Source organism: Cynara cardunculus (genome assembly GCF_001531365.2).
Source record: "Cynara cardunculus var. scolymus isolate 2C chromosome LG 14, CcrdV1, whole genome shotgun sequence".
Lineage (NCBI taxonomy): Eukaryota > Viridiplantae > Streptophyta > Magnoliopsida > Asterales > Asteraceae > Cynara > Cynara cardunculus.
This window is the reverse complement of record NC_037541.1, coordinates 10,477,493-10,489,256: the sequence shown is the minus strand read 5'-3', so window position 1 is coordinate 10,489,256 and position 11,764 is coordinate 10,477,493.

The window sequence follows — 11,764 nt, the reverse complement described above, 5'->3', positions numbered from 1 at the left end:
TATTAAGAGTCCAGAGTCCCTCTGTGGTTTCTTCCAGAGCCTGTCTTAAACAACTTGATACAGAGCTCTCATGTAGAGTTTTCTGTATAACGTAACTTGGTACGAAGCTCTCTTGCAGAGCTTCTGGCTAACATGACACAAAGCCCTCATACAGAGCTTCTGTCTAACACGCTTGACACAGAACTCTCGTGCAGGGCTTCTGTGTAACATTATCTAAAGTGGCTTCTAAGTAGAATGTGATATAGCGTGTTTAACAACTGAAATCTTATCCTTGAAATCGAACCTAAGACACAAGGTTTGGACGTGAGCATTCTAGGGTTCTATACAGGACCAAAGTCATAGCTAGACATTTTATTAACATAAAATTTGGTCGAGTATTTACCTCTAAACGACGAGAAGCAGGGGGGTTTCTTGTTGGGTCTTGAACTCCGTTTTCTCACTCTCAAGCTCGACGATCTCCTTCACCTTTTCAAAGAGTAACAACTCCAAGCCAGTGCCCATGATTTATACTCAAAGGGTTTGGCCTATTAGTTGACCAAATCAGCCAAATCCCGAGTTTTGGGCTGTGAAACTGTCTTCTCCACAGCCTGCAACCATGCAGGTCGCAATTTCCTTAATTGGGCCAGGCATTGCCTGTGCCTCTGCTGCCCCTCCCAAGCTGACAGCAGGCTCCCCCCTCTAATTGGAGCCTTCAGCCCTTAGCCGTAAGTAAAAGAAAACAAATTTAACTTATTTTAAATTTCTAATTTTTAATTTACATATATATATATATATATATATGTATATTCACAAATGAAATAGAAATAATAATTAAGAGGCATTATTTTATTTCCTCGAAATTTTGGGCTTTACACCTTGCGATGGTGGTTCGTGGCGGTTGATTCGCGGTAGATTCAGTCACCGCGTGACCTTCCGGTGAGACGTCTCGTCTACTTCGAGTATTCACCATTTAGTCTGTTATGCAAGAGAGTGAAAGAGAGTCAGGATAGTTAGAATACGAAACTAACTTGATACACACCGACACATTCATAAATCCTTGAAATAACAGTGGGTTCAAGCACGTTTATGTAACAACATACTCAAAATAACGTTAGCTAGGTGAAATTTTGAATATGTTATACATAAGGATCCTCAACACCATCGTCACAATTTATGAATGGTGTAACTCCGTTGACTTAAGGCTCTCCTTTCTTAAAAGTTTCTATCCACGTCACAAAATAACCCCTTACAAACTCAGTGTTAGGACTGAAAATCAGTATTAAATTGTATTCGTCTTGAAAGTTAAATATTGTCTATAATTGTAAAAGTCATCGTGTATGACTTTTCTGTAAAGTTTGACTTTGACTAGGACTTTAATGTTTGACCCTATATAAAGGGTAAAGTCTTGTAATTGTAGAGAAGAGCTCATTTTGATAAATCAGATTTACGTAATTGAAGTTTGACCAAGTTTTGGGTGTTGACTTTCTCTCTCATCTTCATCTCAAGTTCTTGAATGTTTAATCTTGAAGATTGCTATGAATGTTTGAGTTTCATTGAAGATTGATTAAAGAGGGACACACAATTGGTATCAAAGCAGGATTGCACGAAATCAGAGAAGAAATCATTAGATTTGAAGATTTTTTTGAAGAAAAGTTTTTGAAATTTTCTTAATGTTCTTCGTGTTCTTCAAATTTTCTTGTGTTTGATCCGATTTTTTTTAAATCTTGTGTTTTTGTGTTAAAACCATGATCAAACTGTTCGTAATTTCATTGTGAATCTTTGCTATTCACAAACTTTTGTGATTTGATCATCCTATTCCAAGATTTAATCGAATTTTGTGTTTTATAATATTTTTTTACATGTTCTTGATTTTTTTTAAATCCAGTGTTTTTGATCTATTTTGTTAAAATTTTCTTTTGTTTTTTATGTTTTTGGGTCTAAATCATAAGGCCCATCCAGTTTTCTTTTAGCCCATCCCGTTTACCTCTTCATCACATAGTCTCATATTGCAGCCCATCTTTATCGCCAGCTTCTTCTTCATCGTATCTAAATCGCTTGTGTTCATCTACATCGCAGACCTCTAAACTGCATATAATCTTGATCGAAGTTAAAGTTCATCGAATTCGGACATAAGGTATGTTTGGATTGATCGTATACGGTCATCATTTGTCCGATTTAAAACAGTGATGAGCGATTTAATTTTAGGGCTTGAGCGATTGAGAATTGGTGGAGCGATTTGAGAAATCTCGGACACCCCTTGATCGTATTTGGTCATATTACAATCAGAGTTGAGCGGATTTGTGAGTGATTTAGTGTTAGTGTTGAGCGGATATTTGAGCGATTTAGTGTTAGTGTTGAGCGGATATTTGAGTGATTTAGTGTTAGTGTTGAGCGGATTTGTGAGCGATTTAGAACAGGTAGTGAGCGATTTAGAGATTCCCTTGTGCGATTTAAATTTTGTGGTGAGTGATTTAAGCAAGAGAGTTAAGCGGACTAGTGTTCGGATAAGTATCATATATTGAGCGATTAACTGTTAGTCTTGAGCGATTTAAGTTTTGAGTTTTTGAGTTTTGAGTTTTGAGCGATTTATCTTGAATTTATCGGATAAGCAGCTGTTGAATCATTTGAAAGCCAACAAGAACACAGCAGTTGTTTGAATTTCATAGCTTGGTTTTTCTCATAGGTTTTGTATTGCTTACACTTGACTAGTTTTCTGTTTAATCGCTTGATAACAGATTTGCATAAATCACAGTATTGGTACTATCTGATTATTCATAACTTCGGTTCACCTTTCACCATCTGATTGATTTTGATTGTCTTTATGAAGTAGCGTTATGCATTCTCTTGAACTTGAGACCATCAACAGGCTGGATTTTGGAAATTACCATCATTGATTGTAGAAGCTGATTCAGTTGCAGGTGATGAGTTTCTGGTTATTACAGTTCTAGCAGCTAATTTGAGCCATCAATACTTCTGTTATATTAAGGGAACATCTGCAACAGATTAATTTGGAGAAAAGTGAACTAAGTTCCAAGTATGAAAAGTTATCTGCTGTTTGTTGATCACAAGGACAAAATTTCAGAAGGTATTTATGGAATTTGTTTTTGAGAAAGTAAAATCAGTCTGCACACATTGCTCTTGATTCTTGACTAGCTACAGCCTGGTACATCGTGGGTGAAAGGACTGTCCATCAACTGGTGGTACAAGAGTTTGGACAGCCTGTTCGAATAGGATCTGGCCAACAGGTTCTAAGGGCAGTTCGTGGTTCTGCTACTCATTGAAACTGCTCACAGTCCATTCATTTTTGAACTTTATTCAGCCACTGTCTTGGTCGCATTATTTTGCATTCTTAATCACTCAATGCTTCATCCAAGCACTTGGTAGCTGGAGTGCCTGCTATATTGACAACACTTGCATTAGCTTAAAACACCAATTTATTTGGTGCTCAAACTCATTATAGCATCGGTCAAGCTGCTGTTTACTTTGGTTCAAGTTTATGCGAGCAAATACATATCACAGAGACAGTTTTGTTACTGTTTATTTGTTTATAAATCTTTATTGTTGTGTGTTGACCAGGTTTCTGCAGTGATAATAAAGCTTGTATAGTGAACAGTTTTTGTTTGGGTGTTTTACAGCTTATTTTAAGTTGTGTGAGCTGTGAGTTGACTGTGTTTTGAGCATATAAGATTTACAAGTTGAGTTTCTTGATTTCACCTGTTTGTTTGATTACTTTGATAGTTTCTATCAGATTTGATTTGTTTTGTTCATGCTGTTTCATTAAGATTTTGCAGAATATTGCTGCCTATTTCATTCTGATTTGAAGATTATTGTGCATCAGTTTGAGGTTTTGTCCAGATTATTGCTAGCATAGTTGTTCATTTGGTGTAAAGCAGATTCTGATACCGAAGCTTTTGATAGTATTACAGCTCTACCTGGAAGTGTTTTGCACTCTTCCTGGAAGTGTTTTGCACTCTTCCTCAGGCTCATCAGTAAAGAACTCCTTCCAACAACAACCACTTGAATTGACCGAGAATTTCATTTGGTGTAATTCGTATTTGGCTCATATATTAGAACTTTGTGTTAGGCGTAACTTTGATTGGTTCTTTGTAATCCTTGTAACTGGTTTTGTTTGTTTGGGCTTCTTTCATATTTTTTTAGGATCAAATTTTTTTTTATGTTTAACTGTTTTTAATGTTTTACTGTTTTGTTTTATTTTTAAACTGTTTGAGAATCGTTGAACTATTTTTTCTGTCACGTAAACTGTTTTCCATCAGTTTCAACTGTCTTTGACTGTTTTTAACAGTTTTTAACTATTTTCAACAGTTTTGACTGTTTTTACTTATTTTTGACAATTTTTCGTCATTTTTCTAATTTCTCATCAGTTTTTAGTGTTTTTCTATTCTTCTTTTTGAGCTTAACTGTTCTTGGTTTCTTTTACTGATTTCATTGCATTAGATCCTATATTTGATCAATCTTTTTTTTTAAATGGCAGTTTCATGGGAGAGAGAGAATAAAGTTTTGAAAGAGAAAATAACAGAGGTGGAAAAGAGCTTACAGAGTTATAAGGAGAAATATCATAATATGTTTTATGAAAATCATGCGAATGTGGAGTTTATTAAAGATTTGAAAAGGGAGCATAAAGAACAATGTGAACGTATTGAAAACGATTTCATATACAAGATTGAAAAGTTAGAAAACACTCTCGACTCTGTCAGAAAGAATAATGATGATGATCTGAAAATTTGGAGTAAAGCTAACAAAGATTTTTTTATTCAACTTCAAAAGGTAAGAAATGAATTACCTACTCCAAGAAATAATACAGAGACAGAGGATTTAACTGAGAAGTTTCATAAGTCTGAGTATGATTTGAGTGACTTAAAGAAGTTACTGGATTTAGAGAAAGAGAAATTTCTGAAAGCAGAAAAGAGTTTGAATGTTGAAAGAACAGAGTTTGAGAAAGAGAAGAAGAGATTTATTGAAGTTGAAAGAAGATTTGGAGCTGAACGTGTATCTTACGAGAAAAAGATAAACTCTCTTATGCTGAACGCAAAGATGCTGTTAAAGCAAATTTCAGATTTTGAGCAACTAATCATCTTGTAACGAGCCAAGAATGATAAAGAAAAGAAAGACATCTCCGAAGACTGTCAGAGTCAATTACATAAATTATCTGAAAGCATTGATCTAAAGCATAAGGCTTTAGACGAAGAGAAAAAGCAATTTTCCCTTGAGAAAAGAAATACTTCAAAGAAGTATACAACAATTGCTAAAGAGCTTGCAAATAAGAAAAAGTGGCTTGACATCGCTTCGGAGAATGAAAAGAGTAGCTCAGATGAAGAGAAACGAGAGTTAATAAATCAGAAGAGAAAGTTTGAAATGCTACAGAAGGAGTTAGAAGGTAAACTCCTAGACACTACAAGCAAATTGTCTGATCTAAAGACAGACCTTGAAACTGAGATGAAGATGAGAACTGAACTTAAAATTAAATTTGATTTAGTTACTGCTGAAAGAGACCAACTTTTACAGAAAGTCAAAGACTTTTCGTGTGCTCAATGTTCAACTGGTTCTCCTTTCAGTGTAAAACCAGCTTTTATGACTGTTTCAAATCGAACAGTTATTCAAGTAGTCCTAAATCTACTGTTTCTAAGAACTATTCTCGTTCTTCTAATCAATATTATCAAGGGTATGTCATTGGATCACCCAATTATCATTCAAAAGGTAAAAGCATTTGGGTTAATAACATTGATTTTGTTTTATCTCATACACCTGTTGTTGCTAACTCTGTTCTTCCTTGCATTGTGAGATCCACTAATGATCTGATCAATCTTAGCAAGAGAAGAATTATGCGCTCAACATGCAGAACCAATAATTTTGTCAATAACAAAAGGTTCMACAGGTGGCATGGAGATAACAGCTATCAGAACAGTTGGAAAGGTATGAACATGTATGATTATAATAATTGGCATGGATCATATTATGTATATAATCATCCTGTTAATAGTGCTGAAAAGAAAATATCTTATAGAAATAAATGGTTTGGAAATTTCAACATACCCCAACCCGATACTAATAAAATAGGACCCAAGTTCGTTTGGGTACCAAAATCTACTTAATCTGATTTTGCAGGTGCGTCAATTTTGTGCTGATCAGAATATCTTTTCAGTGATACCCAATGCAGGGGGAGTTGTAATTTATTCCAAATGAGGCTTCTAAACATTTTAGTTCATGACTCGTGCTTTACCGAGTGTGGTTTCTAAACACACAGTTTAGAACCCGTACTTAAAATGTTTTCTTCAAAAAAAAAATTTTTTAGCTTAACTGAATCATTACAATAATCTACTTTCTAGGGGGAGTTTCTAGAAAGTTTAATAAATGTTTTTTCGGAAAGAAACCTTGAAGAAATAATATTTTGATCAACCATTGTGATCAACTGAGCATACTATTTTAGGAGGGACTGAGTGCTTATCAGAAATACCTCTATGGAATGTCAAAACCGACAGACCTACCCAAGAGGACAACCATATCTGAGTGAGCTTTAAATCAAAAACGATTTGTGTGCCGAGAGTAAAATGAAAATGAGAGGGGTAGTTGTTGTGAGATAAAATAATTGATGAGAGTTGTGTTAGGATTAAAAGAATACGAAAATCCTGTTCTAAACTTCTAAAATCCGGGCATAACACATAATCTATTAGTTCTCGATTCTTTGGAGACTAATATTGAAAAAGGCAAAGCCCAGGCCAATTCTTGTCACAACCACACTAGCTACTCATTTATCTATCAACATATAAGTGTTTCAATAACACTTGGGGCACGCAGCTCATCATCTATCAATTTCTCATTCGGAGAAAGTTGATATTGAATCAGAATGATATATGTCCCCCTTCAAGTCTTTTTGATCACATATTCTGATAAATATGTGTAGTCCACACGATTTATCTTTTTGAGCTAATCAGAAGCATATGTTGCTTTATCTTTCTACACTACACAGATTTAGCATTTTATATGTTATTTTGCCAAAACATTCATAGATATGCTTTTCTTAAGCTATCGATGATTGAATGGAAGACTTGGTGAGATGAGCCTCAAAAAGTCTCATATATACAGTACATTCGTTGTACTGAGTATATCTNTTTTCTTAAGCTATCGATGATTGAATGGAAGACTTGGTGAGATGAGCCTCAAAAAGTCTCATATATACAGTACATTCGTTGTACTGAGTATATCTGTTATACTCACAGGCCAATCTTTTTATAAGATTGAAAACAATTTCATTCGTTGAAATTGGATGTTATCTTCTCATTCCCTTAATCTGAAAAGATAAAACAAGTGGATTCGCAAAGATCTACTTACATTTTCATGATTTGACGGCTTACGCGAAGGATTTCATTCATTCTTGTGTATGATGGAATGATTCTCATTTCATCATAAGGGGGAGTATGTAATAATGAATGAAATGTCCAATTCCGAACATTACAAAGGGAATCTGATACAAAGATCAAGGGGGAGTAACTTCAAATTTTGCAAAACACTCAAAAGAAGTGCGACTGGAGATAATTACAGAAAGATTATTCATGTGCTACAACGACTGAGAGTTTTTGAATGAAAAGATCACTGTTTCAAAAGTTTACCAAAGAGAAAGTTTGTGGTTTGTTGTCTGAAGATCCTTTGAAGATCACATCTTGTACATTGTTTCTGATGATTATTGTTTTACATTTTCAAAAGAGAAGATCATCGTTGTTCTACATTCGAGGGGGAGAATGTTAGAAGATCTTTATCAACAAACGATTGCCTGAAGATTCCAAGTTGAAGTTGGTTTTTGAAGATGACATAATGTGCTTAAAGTTTCAAAGTTCAAACAGGACTTAAAGCGCGAAATTTCTTTCAAGTCTGAATACAAAGGGGGAGAATGTTAGGACTGAAAATCAGTATTAAATTGTATTTGTCTTGAAAGTTAAATATTGTCTATAATTGTAAAAGTCATCGTGTTTGACTTTTCTATAAAGTTTGACTTTGACTAGGACTTTAATGTTTGACCCTATATAAAGGGTAAAGTCTTGTAATTGTAGAGAAGAACTCATTTTGATAAATCAGATTTACATAATTGAAGTTTGACCAAGTTTTGGGTGTTGACTTTCTCTCTCATCTTCATCTCAAGTTCTTGAATGTTTAATCTTGAAGATTGCTATGAATGTTCGAGTTTCATTGAAGATTGATTAAAGAGGGACACACACTCAGCTTAAGTCTAGGCGTCTAAATCCCTTGCCTAATTCGCTTAAACTAAAGCTCTGATACCAACTTATATATATATATATATATATATATATATATATATTTATTTATTTATTTATTTATTTATGAGGTAACTAGGACCTAAACAGGAACTTGACAGAAGCTAAATCTCAAAATAAAATCACCCAACAAAGGGGAAAAGTGTAGCGTTTACACAAGAGACGACAAATGAGACGATGAAAACTACCTACTAATCTAAGAAATTTTACGTTTAGATTAAGGATGGGTGTTCCTCTCATCTACCAAAAATTTACGTAACGTCCATCGTTGCGACGCTCAAGCACCGAAGGCTTGTTCCAAAAATAAACTTTTACCGGCTAACGCTCCCCTCAATCCTTTGAAACCCCGCTGCTAAAGGAACCTTATATACATACCAACATATAAGAAGTGTTAGGCTTACGCCTAGTGAGTCCAATCAGTGAAATAAATGAAATTATAAAATCTTTATATATATATATATATATATATTTATATTTATATTTATATATATAAATAACGTAACCTTAAACAATACCGGGTGAATAAATTGTTCGCAAAGTCTTGGGGTGGAACCAAAACATCCGAAGATGAGGGGGAGACCCGATTTACCGTTAGTTATGACGGAACACAAAGTAAGTCATAGATCAACGTTATAGAGCATCACTTACAGGTATAATACCATCGACATTAACTTAAACCAGTCATGTAGTCGGTCGTGATCTTACACTCTTTATCTCAGAAATTACATAATAATCACAATACCTATTTCCGAGTGGAAGTGTGAAGGTGATTTGGAGATTACATAATGATCGCAATGTCTATTTCTAATTTACACCATCCTTCACACAAATATAATAAAACGACTTCCAAGCCTACAAACCCATTACATTCTAATGACATGCTTAAATGCGTTAACATAAGCATATAACCACTTGTAYATCACTCAAATTTTTACATAACATTCCCATTTTGTCAATGACTAGCTCCAAAAAGTAGAACATGAGGGTTTTAGAGAAAAATCACTTAACGAGATGGAAATCCAAGATGCGAACGGTACAAAGATATGAGAAAAATCTCAAGCGTTACATGGTTGAGCGGTTTAACGGTTTTTCGTACACCTGTACCAGTACATACCAGGACCGGTTAAGCGACCAATTCAAAGCTTTGAAAGATTCAATTGTGACCGTTCTAGGACCGATTGGTCATGACTAAATTTTTTTTTTTTTGATATATACAATATTTTTATATGACAAATAATCATATATGAACACTTGACCACTTCGAAGTAGAGATGGCCAAATGCCGGTCCCGGTCTAAGATTTTCGTTTTGTAACCATCCCAGTCCTGATAAAAAGTGTCCGGCCCGTTCTTCATGTACAAAGCCCCGTCCCCGCTTCCGGTCCGGGTCCAAACTGGTCCTAGTTTTTTCACACAAAAATCAATTTTGAACATAAAAAATCTTATTTGAAGATTTTCTTTTTGTTTTAGATAACGTGGTATTAAAATATACTTTAAAATATATAATTTTATGTTTCAGATACACTTAAAAAAATATTTTTAATATTTTCTACACAAAAATGTTTTTCATAAAAGACGTAACTGGTCTTGAGTCATTGATGCATATCCACTCCTTACCGGTCTCAACTGGTCCTGAGCTCATTCTGGCCATCTCTACTTGGAAGGTTAGGCTCTAGAAATAATCCGGATACCAATAAGCCAATAGCAGTAATCCTTCTGCAAGAACAACTAAAATATCTTACAGGTCAAAACACAGACAAATGAGAGATCACACATCTATTAACATTAAGTTGTTACAAATAACCATATTTTGTCTGAAAAACTAAAATTAAACACCATCAACAACCATAGATCAAAGGCCAACAAAAAGAGCAACACCACCATGAAACAATCGTCCAAAAGCGGCTATCCATACATCACCGTAGTTAGCCACCAGTACCCCGCCATCCACCAACTGAAGAGACCAACAAAGAAACAAAAGCTCCTTAAATTACCATAAAAAGAAAGTTTTAAGACTTGATTAGGACAAATTACAGAACATTAAGAATAATACCCATTTTGAGCATATCCTCTTCTAGCACCAAACAAGACAGCTAACGTAACACAAACTCTGTTTGAGACTTTTCTCATCACTCCATTTTCATCTCTTTCATGGAGTTGGATTTGATAAAGAGACAAAATTGACTATGGGTTTACCCTATTTCAGAAAATACCCTAAGAGCAGACCGAGTAAACCGTTAAGAACAACACATATGAGCGAGATACCACCATTGCTTTTGTTGCCTTGACGTCTCAACGTTCCTGCATGAAACAAGATTGACAAACTATAAACCAAACCAACTCGGTATGTCCCAATAAAGGTAGGATGTATGGTCCCTACCCTTCCAAAGGGTAAAGAGGCTTTTTCAATGAAGACCCCCCAACTGACATGTGAAAAAAGTAGTATATTAACATTGAAGTGTGTGCAATCACTAGGGGTGGACCTATGTGGGACCAATTCGTGGTTCTGTCCTGGTGGAAAAAAATTATGCTCCTCAAGGGTGCCACCATGTTTCGTTGCACACCTCTATATTTCTCAAAACTAAACTTATTATGATAAAACTTTGTGTTGGCCAAGCTGGTTTAAGTTTCATGTTTGGAAGGGTGTGGGTCTCCTGCATTGAGCAAATTTCTTATCTTTCAGCTCTTAATTATACGTGTTTCTATAGCTTTTGTTATTTTTTAACAGATTCGGGGTAAAATGGCTATGGATGGGTTTGAACCTATGACCTTTACTTGCAAATGCAAGCAACTAACCAGGAGATCTATTATTATTTTTGTAAAGAAAGTATTATAGTTTTCATCCTTACAGTCAAATGGTGCAACCACTTGAAAAAATATCTGGATTTACCTCTAAATCATGCCACAAGTACATACATAAGATGATAAAAGATGATGTCTTCAAGTTACTTCTATATTAGAAGTACTAATAAAAGAAAAGGTAACTAATTATAATTTTAATTATTTTTATCTTTTTAACGATTTATTTTTTAGTTTTTAATATATAATCTACTTGTATATAGCCTTAGGGCCGTTTACCAAATATTTACCCGGTAAGTGCTTACTGGTAAAATTTAACTCTATTACTTATTTATCGGGTAAGATTTTAGTCCATCAAAACGACATTGTATGAAACAATTTACCCGATAAGCGCTTAACGTGGTAAGAGTCATCGCCCTCACTTACCGGGTAAGACTCTTGGTCCTTGTCTCGCTCTTACCGGGTAAGATTCTTGATCTTTACCATATTCATGCAGTGAGGTAGTATTACTTGGTAAATGTTTACCCGAATAAGCGTTTGGTAAACGGCCTGTTAGCTTTATTTTTAAAGCTAATAATAAACTTGAAAAAGTTTTATGAAACAATCCAGAGCTAGAAGACGAACTGAAGAAGTATCTGCRCCAAAACGTCTAAAGTCTAGAAGACCAGCCTCTGTGCTAAAGAGTCCCGGATAACCAGAGCTT